This window comes from Lathyrus oleraceus, chromosome 6 (genome assembly GCF_024323335.1).
Source record: "Lathyrus oleraceus cultivar Zhongwan6 chromosome 6, CAAS_Psat_ZW6_1.0, whole genome shotgun sequence".
Taxonomy (NCBI): domain Eukaryota; kingdom Viridiplantae; phylum Streptophyta; class Magnoliopsida; order Fabales; family Fabaceae; genus Lathyrus; species Lathyrus oleraceus.
The window spans coordinates 394,005,758-394,023,981 of NC_066584.1; the positions used below are offsets into that span (position 1 = coordinate 394,005,758).

At 32.8% G+C, this 18,224-nt stretch overlaps 1 long non-coding RNA gene across 1 annotated transcript; it reads right to left on the minus strand.

The window, feature by feature from the left end:
- Positions 1-1,475: 1,475 nt before the first annotated feature.
- On the minus strand, positions 1,476-3,139 carry LOC127092969 (uncharacterized). Its single transcript, XR_007792359.1, has 2 exons — positions 2,680-3,139; positions 1,476-2,580 (listed from the first exon to the last, which is right to left on the minus strand). It is a non-coding gene; the product is annotated as an uncharacterized LOC127092969 (long non-coding RNA).
- Positions 3,140-18,224: the final 15,085 nt, after the last annotated feature.

Below are 18,224 nucleotides of genomic sequence, written 5' to 3' on the forward strand. Positions count from 1 at the left end.
GTTCTAAATTTGAAGTGTATTTGAAGTGCATTTGGTGATGTGAGGTTACTTGATGAAGACCCTGAACTTCCCTTGAACTTGTAATGCTACCTTTTGTCCATATTCATTAGTACTTGTTTGAAATGAGTTATTGAAGTGAGATGATACACTAAGCTGACCCTGGATTCCTCCACTTGATTCTGGTTTTGCAGGAATGTCATGGAGTTGATGACTGTCTTTAATTGAATGATTATGCAGGTTGTTTGACAACACTGGGGACTTGAGCAAATGTTCGTAACAGGTCACTTCCTTGTTGGGTCTGCCTCTTGAGGTTGAATCTGGACGATCTCCCTTCTGTCTAGGCCTTATGAAGTTATTATTTATTTTTCTCCAGAGTTGTTTAATTCTTCTAGAAAGAAGAGATAATTCATCTTCATCATCAGAATCTTCATTCTCAGAGTCATCGTCTTGCTCTTCTTCAGCTTGAAAGACTTTGTTCCTTCCTGGCTTTCTTCTTTCTGATCTAGACTTTAGAGCAACAATTTTGCTTTTCTTATGAGGTTCATCTTCCTCTAGCTCTATTTCATGACTTCTAAGGGAGCTGATAAGTTCTTCAAAGCTTATGTTGTTCAGATCCTTGGATAACTTCAAGGCAGTAACCATAGGTCTCCACTTCTTGGGAAGACTTCTGACTATCTTCTTGACATGATCTGCTGTAGTATATCCTTTATCTAGAACCTTGAGTCCTGCAACTAAGGTTTGGAACATTGAGGATATCACTTCAACAACTTCATCATCTTCCATTCTGAAGGCTTCATACTTCTAGATTAACGCCATATCATTAGTCTCTTTAACTTTATTATTGCCTTCGTGAGTCATCTTCAAAGAATCAAAGATTTCTTTGGCTGTCTCCCTGTTGGTGATCTTCTCGTACTTATTATAGGAAATTGCGTTCAACAAAATGGTTCTAGCTTTATGGTGATTCTTAAAATCAGGCTTCTGATCATCACTCATTCTGCTTCTTGGAATAGAGATACCAATAGCAGAAATGGATGGTTCGTAACCATTTGCGACAATATCTCATAGATCAGCGTCGTAGCCTAGGAAGAAGCTTTCAATTTTGTCCTTCCAGTAGTCAAATTTTTCTCCATAAAAAATTGAAGGTTTAATGTTGTAGCTATCTCTTTCATTTGGGTTAGCCGTGATGTTTTTCTCGCACTGGATCTCTCTACACTATTAAGTGTTTGATTCAAAAAATCAATAACAGAGCCTAAGCTCTGATACCAATGGAAGGTAGAGAAAAACAAGAAAAAGGGGTTTGAATTGTTTTTACAGTAATAAAAAACTATAGCAACACTACACACACGAAAGTAAATGCTAACAACACATGAAGTTCATCCTAGTTCGCTTGAAAGTCAAAGCTACTCCAGTCCACCCGGGCAAAGTGATTTTGCCTTCAATAAGGACTTAATCCACTAATCTCAATAGATTATAAAAACGTCTAAGATTTTAACAATCTCTTAGCTCTCTCAAGTCTACAGGCTAAAACAAGTCACTTGAGGAATATAATTTTTTTTAGAGAAATTACAGGTGTTTACCTTAGTGCTTCTAGGTAAGCAGTGTAAACACAATTAAGAACAATAAAACAATGACCAACACAATATGAGAAACAACTCTTGTGTGATTACTGAATATTACAATGAAAATATGCTGAGTATTTTTTTATCAAATTTATTGTCCAATTGTATGTCTCTAGTATGATACAATGAGGCCTTTATATATTGCTTTGAGATGATACCGTTGGAGGGAAATCAAAGAATATTTCTTGACAACTATGGGAATTAATGTTATTAATTTTCTTGTCCTTTCCATAGCAGTCTTAGAACATAATCCATAATTTCCTTAAAGATAATTGTACCACACTTAGAATGCTTCTTGATTAAGTCTTCTGATCTGGTGATATTAGATAGAGTGTTGAGCGTGAATCAGAGTGAGCAGAGTCAGAGTCTTTGAGCAGAAACTTGCAGTCTCCAAAAATTCTCTTGAATATTCTTCAGATAGATTCTTTTTTAATTGTTCTTCAGATGTTATCTTGAATAGTCTTCAGATAGATTCTCTTAAGTGGTCTACAGATATATTCTTTTGAATAGTCTTCAGATAGATCCTATTGAGTAGTCTACAGATAGATTCTTTTGAATAGTCTACAAATAGATTTTTTTGAGTAGTCTTCAGATAGATTCTTTTAAATAGTCTTCAGATATCAGAGTTGAACTTCAACGTCAGATTTTGTGTGTTTGCTTCTTAGAGGTGTTCTTGTTTAGATTCAGATTTGATTTCTTCGTGCTGGATTAGCTTTTCTGGACTGCGTCAGATGCCAAATATTAGTTTCCTCATATTCATTTTACCTTAGAAACCTGCACACTTAGAGAAAATTATTAGGGTACCAATTTGTTTCATTCTTTATTATCATCAAAACTTAGAGATATGTTGCAGAATCAAATTCTGTTCTAACATTTTTGTGTTATTAATGAACTGTCAGGAGAGCCGGAGTACCCATCTACCCAGATAACGAAATGATAGGTCCAAAAGTGTCCATCAATGCTTCAGAAATTAGGAGGATTAAACATAATCACCCAGCATGAGCAACTCAACCAGATTAAAAGGGTAACCAAGCAGGAAACAAAGAAGAATTCTACCAACCTCATGTGCAACAGCAGACGACATACGCTCAAGGAAATCAGTAGGCATCCGAATTTCAAAGAAGGATGAAAGCTCATGTAGTGGGAGTAACAAGGTGGATAACAAAACTTTCACCCACCTTGTATGTTGAACCCCCAAGATTTGCACATGTATTCAGAGACTCCTACAATCAACAAGAAGATCACATATATGCTCAAAGTTTAAGAGCACGCTTAACAAGCGTCGAAGAGATGAAGAATTATTTCAGAAATCAAGATAAAAAAAATCTTCAGTAACATGAATATTATGAATATGATATTTCTAAATAATTTAGATTTCAAGAGATGCTCAAAGTTTAAGAGCACGCTTTACACTCATCCATATTTATTTAGAGTTCCAATCAAAAAAATTCTTGAGAAAATCTTCAGTAACATATGAATATTATGAATATGATATTTCTAAATAATTTAGATTTCTTATAATTTATGGTCTATTTTAAATGTTTTTATGAATTTTAATATAATACGTAAAATTTATACAGAAATAAAAATGAAAGTTTATGGTCAATTTATTTCTACTTTTCACGATGACACAAATGCATGTCTCTTTTAACACGATTGTGTCTTGAAATGTGTTATAGACGCATGTTGTTTATATTGCCAAAACTTAACCAAACACATACTTAACTAAAGATTGTGATTCACATCCATCTATAAAAAAAATACATTACCCTTAAAAAAAATTGAGGGATGACTTTGTTGACTACCCCTCATTTATACTATATCCAATTGAGAGAATATTCTATTTACCACTTATAGGGATGATATGTTATTCAAACCAATTAATTCAAATTACTAATAGTATATTTAATTTTCTTAATTTATTCATGACACATCAAAATCTAAACCACATACTCCATGCCAATTTTTAAATCATATATATATATATATATATATATATATATATATATATATATATATATATATATATATATATATATTAAATCATGTATTTATATATATTTATATATAAAATAGTCAAACATGAGAAAATTTACAATTAATATGCATTTATATTATTTGTTTTTGATATTTTTAATTAATTTTTTAGCATCAGAAACAATTAATCTTTTATAAAAAATTTAAAAACTTATAGATAATAATATTATATTACCTATATCTATGAATTTAATTTTTACGAGAACTGATTTTGTAATTTAAAAAGGAGTAACGATACGGTTTATTATCCGTTTAACTTATATTTTTATTTCTGTATAATTTGATATGAATCCTCGTGATAACTTAAATTATATCATATCCATTGTATAGATAGCTAATTTGGTATTTTTGAACCGTGAAAAAAAATACTAGCTATGGAAATTAATTCCAACGCACATTTTCATTTGAAAGATCATTCCAATTCCCACCTAACAGAAGAGGAAATTAAAGGACAATGCCTCTCTAAGTGGAAGATTTTCCACCGTCTAAGAAGATACCAAATTAGGGAATAAACTTATTGAAACGATCAATCAAAAGCACAATGTTTTCAGTATCATTTCCTCTTCCTTGATTCCAACTTATTACCATTGTTATTTACGTATCATACTTCGTTTTCACTTTCATAAATACTTTGCTAAATGATTGTTACACGCATGCATTGTCTTTGAATGCATCTTCTTAACTTTTTGTATATTTCTCTGTTTGGAGAATTTTCATTTTTGAAATACTTTGATCTCTATTGGTGGTTTGGACTATAACGTCATGAAATTCTATTCTATACACTAATTAATTTAAGATCCAACTGTGTCAATTGTAATATTTTTTTTTTATTTATAAATAGATAGGATTTCAAAAGTCTCCGAAAACATGATTACTATAAAGAAAAACCCTATTTTTAAAGAAAAAATTGAAGAGAAGAATTGGAAAATTAAGAAGAAAAAAAAAACTAAAAATAATTAATCAACCATTACGAGAAAAAACATAATTTAAATACAATTCCATCACCTAAACAAAATAAAAACCCTAGTGTTTGAAAAGACAAACTCTAGTGACTTTATCCATTATCAAGAACGATCAAACTTTATTCTATTAAAAGGAATTAGCCGCAATATCAACTTACACTGTAATATTTTAATTATTGATACGTTTCTATTCAAATTATTAATTTTAAAATATTTTTTAATAATATTTTTATAATTTTTTATGTCTTCCTCTACTTCTAACAATTTAACTCTCCTTCATCTAATGTACTGTTTTTACTATAGAATTTACGAAGTCTATTTCAATCAATCCAATAAAAAAAACATAGATAAAATTTAAAGAGAGTTCGTAAGACATACTAAAAAATCATATATAAAACGAGAAGTATTTAGATCTATCAATCTAAAAATGAAATATTTTTAAGATTTTTGGATGATCTATATTATAAACAGTTAAACAAAAGTAAAAAAAAAATCAATCGCACATTATTTTATATTAGAATTTAACTTAATTTATTTTATAAAATTAACTTTTAAAATAACAAATATCATTTTATATAAATTCTTTAGATACTTTATGTGTAACGTAGAATTTAAAATATTTTCAATACTCTATATGTTAATTTAGGTCATACATTATGAGTTGTACTGCATGACACAATAATAAGGAGTCTATTTTTCAAATTCATACCTCCTTTTCCTTTTCTCTTTTTGGTAAAAGAAATTCCTTTTCTAAAAAAGAAAAGTATGCATTCAAATTCAAACAAGTTTTGCACAGCTAAGAACTAAGAAAAATGACACTTGTGCTATTAAAATTAAACGGCTAAAAGGCTATGATTTTTTATATAATTGGCCTAAATTATGGTGAAAAAGAATAGGATGCAAATCAAGGTGGAGAATAGACCAACTATTTTGGCCCCTAGCATTGAGAGAATGACATTTTAGGTGAATGTGAATCTCTCACTACATGAAAGAATTCATTCATATACACTTAGGCCATTGTGCACTAAAATTACAAGAGCAAAAATCCAAAACGTACTCAACATGACATGATTTAGTGGATGCTTCACTTTAGCAGAACAAAAACTAATAAGTCACAAAGTTTAAGTAGCTTTAAGGTTTCCAATGAAATACTAAGGATTATGATGGAAAAAAAAAGATGAAGGGTGGACAAGTTTGTACGTAGGTGTCTTTTTGTGTGTCCTTCAACTATTGGGACTTGCTTCACACTATACTCTGTCCGGGTCATTCATGCCCTTATCATCTTTTTGTGCACGAGGTGGAGAAAAAGCACTGTTTTGTGGCTTAGTATAGAGGATTTTTAAAAATAATAATAATAATAATTTTTTTATTATTAATATTTTATAGATTCTAACAATACAGATTTTAACATACTTTAATAAATAATAATAATAATAATAATATAATTAATATTATTATTATTATTTTATAAAATTGAATGCTTAAATAATATAATAAATATTCATTATAAAATTATATACCATAGATATATATATATCTTGCTATCAAGAGTCTATCGATTTTGGCCACCCACAGTTTATATGCGCACTAAGCCCAAGAGGTTTGGATGTAAGGGGGTGTATTGAAAAAACAAAGTCTCACATGTCGATAATTCGGATCACCCACCATTTATAGACACACTCTAAGCCCAATAGTTTTGGGTGTGAGGGGGTGTATGGGAAAAACTCAAATCCCACGTTGGTTAAAAATAGAGTCTGCAAAAGGTTTATATAAAGTAACACTCCTAACCTTAGGTTGAGTTATGTCAAACTATAATTCTATCAAAGACAATCATATCATAGATGATGAATATTAGTCTTTTGTATTTGCTGGTTAAAAATTCTACTTGGCGGCGACTTTGTGAAATGTCTGCAAAATTATCACACAAATGAAATTGTTGAATTCTTATATCACAATTCTTCTAAAAATGATGAGTGAAAGAATGATTTCAGAGAAATATGTTTTATTTGATCTCCTTTAATATTTCAATTGAGCAATACATATTATATCATCTTCATAATAAATGATTGTTGCATATATTTTTCTAAAAGATAAACCACAATTCTTGTGTATGTCTTGAATCAAAGAGGTCAACGAAACATATTGCCAATTTTGACTCATGTAATGCTAAAATTTTTGTATAAATTGATATTGTTATGATTTATTTCACATATCTTCATAAAATGGTTGTATCACCACAAGTAAAAAATTAATTTGTTAGGGATCTGCCATTATAACGTTCGACAACTTGCACCTCCTTAATATTTAATTATGAGTTAAGTACATTGAAATGAAAAAACTCATGTCAATTGTTTCTCTAAGATAACAAAAAAATATGTTCGACTTTGTTACAATGTCTTCATATTGATGAAGAACTATATTTTGATAATAAATTAACAAAAAAAGATAGAGTAGGATGTGCATAATTAGCAAGATACACAAGTTCTATAATCACAGGGAGATATGGTATTTGGAGATCAAGCATCTATTCATCCTTTTCTCACGGCTTAAAAGAATCACTCTCCATTTTCGATGATCTAACAATCACATGTAGCCATAAATAAGAAATTTTCATATAAAAATGTTTAACACCTTTTTTACAATAACCTTCTTGATATAAAAAAAATCCATTATTAAAAATCTTAATTTGTAATCCAAGAAAAAAAATTATCTTTTCCAAATAGTTCATCTCAATTTCTTTTTTAAGAAATGTATAGCTTTTAGAAACTCTTAATAAATTTCAATAGTATTTTTGTTATCATCATAGACAACAATTATAGCAAAGTATTTTTCAAATCTTTTTATAAAAATACAATGACAAATTGAATCATTTGTATATCCCCCTAACAAATATTCATTAGGATATTATACCATATATGTCTAGCTTTTGTTAGTCCATAGAAAAATTTATTCAATTTGATGGAATAGTCTTCTCGAGATCTTGAACTATGTGTCTCAGGTAAATTAAACTCTTCAGATGACTTCATGTAGATGTCATTATCAAGAAAGTCAAAGAAAATACATGATTACAACGTCCATCATGTGAAAATTAAGTCCTTTCTGAAATATGAGGCTAATTAAATATTTAAAAAATACTTGCATTCACTACAAGTTAATATGTTTCATTGAAACCAAACTCGGATATTTGCGAAAACTCTTGAGTAATAAACCTAGCTTTATATCTCATATTTTTCTCCATTTTCTCTTAGTTTTATCATAAAAGCTCATATATATCAAACTAGAATTACACTTTCATGTGTTTAAACTACATATCCAAAAAGCTTTAATTATACTTGTAAATGGAGTATAATTATGTTGCAATTGCATCATTAAAATCTAGACAATTCCCACTTACTATACAATGTTTAATAATCTTTGGTTCATGATCAAAGTTATTATTTATCATCTTTAGTGATATACTATGTGTTAGAACAAGATTTAGGTCTGCATCTATACCTTGAATTTTAATGATAACAATGTTGTATTTGTGTGAGAACAATTTTGGTACCCTAATGGTTTGTTATTGTGTATATTTAACAAATAGTTCTGATTCTGATTATATGATGTGCAACATCTTTAATTTCTGAACTTTGCGTTCCAAATTTGCTTCTGCGCTACAATTATAAGTTCTAAAAGACGTCAATATTGTTGCTGCAATGTTCTTCTTGCTTCTATGTTATCTCACCCATCTGAAGCTTCTGAGGAGACTTTACACTGCTGTTGCAATGTTCTCTCAGTTTCTACTTCTAGACGTGACTCTGATCAACAAGCTTCTGAAGAATGGCAAGCTATTGAAGTTGTGATATGTAGCAGAAGATTCTGAAGATCTCAAGACAAGCGATTAAAGTTATCAAGGTTCTGATTGAGGTTTCTGAAGACTCTGAAGATTCTGAAGACACTGAAGAACTCAAGCCAGATTACTAACGTTGTCAAGGTTCTGACCCAAGGTTCTGAAGTTTCTGAATCCAACTCTCTACTTCTTCACTTCATGCTTCAATCATCTTTTATCATGAGCCAATGAATTTGAAGATAAGATCAAACAGGAATGTGATCAAATAGTACATAGTACAAATCGAACAACCTTTCCACTAGCTGATTTCATGGGCAAGGACTATACTATTCATCACACATGTCACTGATTATGTGGGTGAAAGGACAGTACGTGGTATCCTTCCTTTCTCATCCCACAGTGGAAATCCGCTCAAGGAGCTTTCCCCATTTTTCCCTTCAACGGTCCCATGCTTACTCTATATAAGCATGCATTGGAGACTTGAAGAAATTGTTCATCTACACAAGTATTTCGACAATCTAATTTTCTTTGTGAAAAACTATCATCTTTTGTATACAGTGTTCTTTAAGTATATATTATTCATTTGTGTAAATCTGATTTTGAAGAAGCATCTTGTAACACATAAACTTTTATTCAAACTATTTGTTTGATTCCTTAAGGAGGTTATCCTTGAGAAGATAAAGAAGGTTATTCTTTGTGATTCCTTGAGGAGACTAAGGTTTAGTTGGATCCTTGAGAAGACAAAGAAGGGTATTCTTTGTGTTTATTGTAATTTGTTGATTATTGTAGATTAAGTCCTTGTGTATAAGGCAAATCACCTTAGCAGATGGACTGGATTAGCTTTGAGTTTCAAACGAACCGGGATAAAAATCATTGTGTTTTTATCTCTTAATTATTTAACTTGTTAGTGGTGTTTTTGTTTTGGAAAAAGTTTTTGCTTGTAAAACCCAATTCAAACCCCCCTTTCTTGTGTTTTTCACACCTTCAATTGACATCAAAGTTCTGGTTCTGATTGTGATGAAAAGTTTTTATCAACACCTCACAGTGTTCAGTACCGATTCAGTTGTATGAGAAATAATGGTTGCTGCTAACATTGTTAATAATAATGATAGAGATCATTATAGTGCTAAACCACTTATTCTTGATGGTGAAAAATTTGACTACTGGAAAGACAGAATATAAAGTTTCTTTCTTGGTTATGATGTTGATCTTTGGGATCTCGTAGTTGATGGCTATGTTCACCAAGTAAATTTTGAAGGAAATATTTTAGCAAGAAGTGCTATGTCTGATCAACAAAAAAAAAGACTTCAAAAATCATCATAAGGCCAGAACCATTTTCCTCAATGTTATCTCTTATACGAAGTATGAGAAGATAACAAACGGAGATTCTGCCAAATTCATTTTTGACTCTCTGAGAATGACTCATGAGGAAATCGTTCAAGTAAAGGAAACAAAGGCCTTGGTCTTAATCCAGAAATATGAGGCTTCCAAAATGGAAGATGATGAAAATGTTGAAACCATGTTCTCAAGGTTTTAGATGCTTGTTGCAGGACTTAAGGTTCTGGAAAAATGGTATTCTACAGCTGATCATGTCAAGAAAATTATCAGAAGTCTTCCCAAAAAATGGAGACCTATGGTAACTGCATTAAAGCTGGCTAAGGATCTCAACAACATCAGTCTTGAAGAACTTGTTAGTTCTTTAAGAAGTCATGAGATTGAGCTAGAAGAAGATAAACCTCAGAAGAGAGGTAAATCTGTAGCTCTAAAATCCAAGCATGAGAAGACTATAACATATTAAGCTGAGGAAGAATAATAAGGATCTGACGAAGACTCAGAAGATGATGATGAGTTATCTCTAATCTCAAGAAGAGTCAACAGACTCTGGAAACACAAGCAAAATGGTCAAGGGAAATTCAAAGGAGTCAGAAGGACTATTGGTCGTTTGAATCCTTATCTGGTCAAAAGAAGAAAACTTCTAGAAAAGAAGTTATCTGTTTCAAATGCAAGGAGTCAGTCCATTACAAGAATGATTGTCCCAAGTTGAAGAAGGACAGAAGGCCCAAGAAGAACTTCTCCAAAGTCAAGAAGGGGATGATGGCTACCTAGAATGACTCAGAATCTGAAGAAGAAGATTTTGGCGAATAAAAATCTAATGTTGCACTGATGGAAACTACTGAGGATACCACAAGCTCTAAAGAACCAGAAGACAGGGTTTTGTCAGAATCAGAATCCGACTTTGATTCTGAAGAGGTATTCTCTAATCTATCTCATTCTGATATTGAAATTTGTCTTTCTGAAATGTTGGAAAAGTACTAAAGTCTTCAAAGCAAATACAAGGACCTTAAACAAGTCCAAGTAACTACTTCTGAAACTCAGAGAGAACTTGAGAATGATATTTCCTCTCTAAATGAAAAAGTATTTTCTTTAGAAAGTAATAAGTCTTCTTTGAAAAGCAAATTTTCAAAACTAGAGGAGGAAATAACTTCTGAAGTTTCTGGTACTGATTGCGTCATCAGATATGATAGAGCATTCCAGTAATTTCTAGCTAAAAGCATAGATAGAAGCAAAATGGCTTCCTTTATCTATGGAGTTAGCAGAAATGGCAAGAAAGGTTTGGGTTGTACAGAAACTACAAAACTTGACGAAAGTCAGAAGGTCAAACCAAAACCTCTATATATGTATTTCGTGCATGCTGGCACTGAGTTTGATATTATTGTATAGACATAGAAGCATACTAAGGATAGGAACTCTGTTCTAAAACCTAAGTATCATGCCCAAATTTTTCATGATTATCCTTCTACTAAAAGACCCAAAGTTGTGATAAACTTTGGGAAAACTAACAAAACAGGACCCAGAAAGTGGGGGTACCTTAGGATAAAATCATTTATGTTGCAAACATCCTTAACAGCTCAGCTGAGACACCAATCATGGTACCTGGACAGTGGATGCTCGCGACACATGACGGGTAGAAGGTCTATGTTCCAAGATTTGGAACTTAAGCCTGAAGGCTTTGTTGGTTTCAGAGGAAACCAAAAAGGAAAGATCATTGGCTCTGGAATCATTGGTAACGGTAAACTTCCTTCTATTACTAATGTTCTTTTAGTTGATGGTCTAATGCATAACCTAATTCCCATTAGCCAACTTAGTGACAATGGTTATGACATCATCTTTAATCAAAAATCTTATAAGGCTATTGTTGGAAGTTATTAGAGAGATAAGTACAGAATCAACCAATTCAGTGTTATACAGCTCAACATGATATTCATTGTAAATAATAATTAGTAATTAGCTATTAAGAATTAGTAATTAGTTGTCTTCTACCATATTTAGAATTAGCATTTAAAGGGAGAATAATTGCTTTGATTCTCAGGCCAGAATTAGGATTATTGATCTGTCCTTGTATTCTATAAATACCTTTCATGTATTACTTACTAATATATCAAAGAAATAGATATTGTTTGTTTCTTTATGGTATCAGTTGCTGGAAGAATTCCTTAGGTTTTTTTCTTTTGCTTCTGTTTTTTTTCATTTTTCCATCCCACAATGTCTGATCACTCGTCTGATACCGAGTCCCAGCATTCACCTAAACATTCTTCACCTAAAACTGAAATACCTCAATCTGTCAGGACATACCATGAAAACCACCCTGTTCAGATTACATCAATTCGACTGAACGATCCTAATTATTTTCGGTGGTCACAGTCTGTCCGTTTGTATCTCAAGGGGAGAAGAAAAATTAGCTACATCACTAGAGACAAGAAACAACCAGACAAGGAAGGTGCAGACTACGATAGTTGGGATGCTGAAAATTCCATGGTCATGAAATGGTTAGTCAATTCCATGACTGAAGAGATAGGTGCAAACTATCTTTGTTATGCTACTGCAAAAGATCTTTGGGAAAGTGTCACTCAGATGTATTCTGATTTGGACAACCAATCCCAAATTTATGAATTAACTCTCCAGCTTGGAGAAATTCGTCAAGCTGAAGATTCTGTTACGAAATACTTCAATTGTCTCAAGCGTATTTGGCAAGATTTGGATCTGTTCAATGTATATGAGTGGAAGTCACCCGAGGACTGCAAGCACTACAAGAAGATGGTGGATGTTCGTCGTGTCTTCAAGTTTCTTGCAGGTCTAAATATTGAGTTTGATGAGTTTCGTGGTCGAATTCTTGGCAGGTATCATATCCCTCCAATTGGTGAAGTATTTGCTGAAGTGCGCCACGAAGAGAGTCGCAGGCAGGTGATGCTTGGAAAAAAGGTTGTCATTGTCCCTCCACCAGTCGAAGGATCTGCATTGGCTGTTTCTTTAGTCAATCGCAAACCTTTCCCTAATCTACGAGGTGGTGACAAGAACCATTTAGTTTGCGACTATTGTGGTCAAAATCGTCACACTCGGAAAAACTGTTTCAAACTACATGGTAGGCCAAATAACAGAAAGGCTGGAAGGTTTGGTGACCACTCTACTTCTACAACCAATGAGGCTGACTCGTCTCCATTTACTAAGGAGCAAATGGATCACCTTTTTAAACTTCTAAAGTTCAATTCATCACCTACTGTTGCTGTTGGAACTGTGGTACAAACACGTAAGAATTCTTGGGCATTATCTGTCCAAAACCTCTCCAACCCTTGGATAATAGATTCAGGGGCATCTTAACATATGACCAATTGCTCTCATTTATTCAATTCCTATTTCCCTTGTTCCGGGACTGAGAAAGTAAGGATTGCTGATGGTAGTTATTCTAGTATTGCAGGCAAAGGTAGCATAAAAATTTCAGAGCAAATTACTTTGCAATCTGTTTTACACGTTCCTAAATTTGCTTGCAATCTTCTATCTGTTTATAAATTGTCTAAGGACACTAATTGTTTTGTCATTTTTCGTTCTTCCCCTTGCGTTTTTCAGGACCAGAACTCGGGGAAGATGAATGGATTGTACTACTTTGATAAAACTCCTCTTGGAAATGCAATGGTTTTTGGTTTAAACAGTGCAACTTTACCTCCCGTTTCAGATCAAGTTATGTTATGGCATAAAAGATTAGGCCATCCTAGTTTCCCTTATCTTAAGTATTTATTTCCAAAATTTTCCAAAGAAATAAATTCCTCTCAATTTCATTGTGAAGCTTGTCACTTAGCTAAAGATCATCGCGTATCTTTTACTTCAAAAGTTTATTCTGCTTCGCAACCTTTTCATTTAATCCATAGTGATGTTTGGGGTCCTTCAAAAATTAAAACTATGTCTCGAAAAAAATGGTTTGTGACATTTATTGATGACCATACACGTGTGTGTTGGGTTTATCTCTTAGAAAAAAAATCTGAAGTAGAACAAAGGTTTAAATTTTTTTTTCAAATGATTGAAAACCAATTTCAAACTAAGATTGGCATTCTAAGGTCTGACAATGGCACTGAATATTTCAACAAATATCTAAGTACATTCTTAGTAGCTAAGGGGATAATTCATCAATCCACTTGTCGTGATACTCCACAACAAAACGGTATTGCTGAAAGAAAAAATAGACATCTCCTTGAAGTTACTAGAGCTATTATGTTTTCTATGAATGTACCTAAATATCTTTGGGGAAATGCCTTATTAACTGCTTGTTACCTCATTAATAGAATGCCATCTCGTGTTTTAAAATATGAGACTCCTGTGCAAGTTTTACAAAATTATTTTCCCACATCTCGCATCATTGCGGATCTTCCCCTTAAAGTTTTTGGTTGTGTTTGTTATGTCTACATCCCAAATATTTTCCGTTCCAAATTAGATCCTAAAGCTGAAAAATATGTTTTTCTTGGCTACGCTTCAAATAAAAAGGGCTAAAAATGTTTTAACCCAATAACAAAGAATTTTTTTGAAAGTATGGATGTCAATTTTGTTGAAAATCAACCTTTTTTTAATAAAAATTCTCTTCAGGGGGAGAATCATTGTCTTGATAATGAAGATAATTTTTGGGAAACTTTACCTGCACTGGATGATATTGTGACTACAAATCATCCAGAACCCAGAATCCTTAATCTTGAATTGTCGGATAATATAATTTCTGAAACAGGGGGAGAAAAACTGATTGAGGATCATAATTCTCAACTTCAAGTGTATGTCCGAAAAAGGTTTCACAAAGGTATTACAAATCCAATTGTGTCTCCGGAAAAAATCCAATCTGATTTGCCAAGTGAAGGTCCTACTGAAACTTCTCCTTCTAGTTCTTCATCTGGTAATCCATCTTACTCTTCCAATGATTTACTGGATTTGTCTTTTCCTGATATGAATCTTCCTATTGCTTTGAGAAAAAAAAATTCCTGACCTTAATATCCCAATTGCTGATAGGAAACGTACGCGAACATGCATTAACACCCTATGTCTAATTACTTGTCATAGGACAAGTTATCACACACTCACAAGGCATATGTGTCTAGGATTTCGAATTTGTTTGTGCCCAGAACTATTCAAGAAGCATTAGGTGATCCGAATTGAAAATTAGCAGTGAAAGAAGAGATGGATGCTCTAAGGAAAAATAATACTTGGAGTATCACTGTTCTACCTCATAACAAAAGGGCAGTTGGATGTAAATGGGTCTTTACAGTGAAATGCAAGGCTGATGGAAATGTAGAAAGGTACAAAGCTAGGCTAGTAGCAAAAGGTTTTACTCAAACTCATGGTATAGACTACCAAGAGACCTTTGCCCATGTTGCTAAGATTAATTCCATCAGAATTCTTCTCTCTCTTGCAGTAAATTTCAATTGGCCTCTACATCAATTTGATGTTAAAAATGCTTTTTTGAATGGAGAATTACATGAAGAAGTATATATGAGTTTACCTCCTGGATTTGAAGAAAATCTTGGACGGGACAAAGTCTGCAAATTGAAAAGGTCCTTATATGGATTAAAACAATCACCAAGGGTCTGGTTTGATAGATTTGGAAGTGTTGTTAAGAAACATGGTTTCACCGAAAGTCAAGCAGATAACACATTGTTCTTTAAGCATTCAAATGAATGTAAGATTATTATTTTAATTGTGTATGTCGATGACATTATCATTACAAGAGATGATGTTAACGAGATAGGTGATCTAAAGAGAAGACTTGAAGCTGAATTTGATATCAAGGACCTTGGAAAATTAAAGTATTTTCTCGGGATGGAGTTCGCAAGGTCTAGGGAGGGAATCTTTCTCAACCAACGCAAATATATACTTGATTTACTCACAGAAACAAGGATGACAGGATGTAAAGCAGCAGAAACACCAATGGATCTCAATGTAAAACTGAAGGCAGCATCTAAAGATGAAGTGGTAAATAGGGAACGCTACCAACGACTGGCCGGTAGACTAATTTATTTGTCTCATACAAGGCCTGATATAGCCTTTGCAGTAAGTGTGATAAGTCAGCTTATGCATGCACCAGGACCTACTCATTTTGAAGCTATTTTCAGAATATTTAGATATTTAAAAGGAACTCCAGGGAAGGGATTGATGTTCAAAAACAGCGGGCATATACAAGTGGAAGCTTACACAGATGTTGATTGGGCAGGTAATATAAATGACAGGAGGTCTACTTCAGGCTATTGTACTTTTGTAGGTGGAAACTTAGTTACATGGAGAAGTAAAAAACAAAATGTCGTAGCTAGGAGCAGTGCAGAGGCTGAATTCTGCTCTGTGGCCCATGGTTTTTGTGAAGTATTATGGATTAAAAAATTCATGGAGGAATTAAAGGTCTTTAGCCCAACACCAATTAAAGTCTACTGTGATAATAAGGCAGCTATTTCCATTGCCCATAATCCTGTCCTACACGACAGAACGAAACATGTTGAAGTGGACAAGCACTTCATTAAAGAAAAAATTGACAGTGGTGAAATTTGTATGGCCTATGTACCTACCACAAGTCAAGTAGCAGATGTTATCACAAAGAGTCTTCCAAAGAGACAATTTGATGATATGGTGAGCAAGCTTGCAATGAATGATATATTCATGCCAACTTGAGGGGGAGTGTTGGAAGTTATTAGAGAGATAAGTACATAATCAATAGATTCAGTGTTATACAGCTCAACATGATATTCATTGTAAATAATAATTAGTAATTAGCTATTAAGAATTAGTAATTAGTTGTCTTCTACCATATTTAGAATTAGCATTTAAAGGGAGAATAATTGCTTTGATTCTCAGGCCAAAATTAGGATTATTGATCTGTCCTTGTATTCTATAAATACCTTTCATGTATTACTTACTAATATATCAAAGAAATACATATTGTTTGTTTCTTTAGCTATAAGTCAAAAAGATGGCATAATCCTTTTTAATGGAAAGAGGAAAAACAACATTCTTAAAATTAGACTTTCTGATCTTGAAGATCAAAATTTAAAATGTCTAATGTCTATTAATGAAGAGCAATGGGTCTGACATAAAGTTCGGGTCATGTTAGCATGAGAAAGATTTCTTAGCTAAATAAACTTGAATTAGTCAAAGGTCTACCCAAACTGAAGTTTGCTTCAGATGCTCTTTGTGAAGCATGTCAGAAAGGCAAGTTTTCTAAAACATATTTCAAAGCTAAAGTTGTTGTTTCTACTTCTAGACCATTAGAACTTCTGCATATTGATTTGTTTGGACTAGTGAAAATTGTGAATATCAATGGAAAGAAGTATGGATTAGTCATTGTTGACGACTACAGTCATTGAACATGGGTAAAGTTCTTGAAACACAAGGATGAGTATCACTTTGTGTTCTCAACCTTCTGCTCACTAGTGCAAACAGAAATGAATTGTAAAATAGTCAAAGTCAGAAGTGATCATGGTGGAGAATTTGAAAATAAACATTTTGAAAATATTTTTGATTCAAATGGTATTTTCCATGATTTCTCCTGTCCTAGAACTCCACAACAAAATGGAGTTGTAGAAAGGAAGAATAGGACTTTACAAGAATGGCCTGCACCATGATCCAAGAAACTAATATGGCTAAGCATTTCTAGGCAGAAGCAGTTAACACAGCGTGTTATATTCAAAACATGATTTCTATTCGACCTATTCTGGATAAGACTCCTTACGAATTGTAGAAGAACAGAAAGCCCAACATTTCTTACTTTCATCCTTTTGGATGTAAATGCTTTATGTTAAACACTAAAGAGAATCTTGGCAAGTTTGAGTCTAAGGCACAAAAGTGTTTACTGTTAGGATATTATGAACGCTCTAAAGGCTATAAAATCTTTAATACAGAAACACGAATTGTTGAGGAATCAATTCATGTTAGATTCAATAATAAGCTTGACCCTGAAAAGTAAAAGCTAGTTGAGAAATTTGCAGATCTGAATATCAATCTTTCATAATCCAAAGAAATTGCCTCTAAAGAAAAGGACTCAGAAAGCAAGGCCGAAGAATCTGTAGAAACGACTCAACCATAAGCAATTGTTGATCCAACTCATCAAAAGAAGAGTAGATCAAGAACTTCTCATTGCGAAGAACTAATTATGGGAGACAAAAATGCTCCAGTCAGAACTAGGTCTTCATTCAGACCCTCTAAAGAAACTCTTCTAGGTTTGGTGTCTCTCATAGAACCCACATCCATTGATGAAGCTCTTATGGGTAATGAAAGGATTTTTTCCATGCAATATAAACTGAATCAATTCACCAGAAACGACGTTTGGGATCTTGTTCAGAAACCAAAAGGCTTCCATGTCATTGGAACCAAATGGGTTTTCAGAGATAAGCTGAATGAGAAAGGTGGAGTTGTTAGAAACAAAGCCCGACTGGTAGCACAAGGTTATAGTCAGCGAGAAGGTATAGACTACACATAAAACTT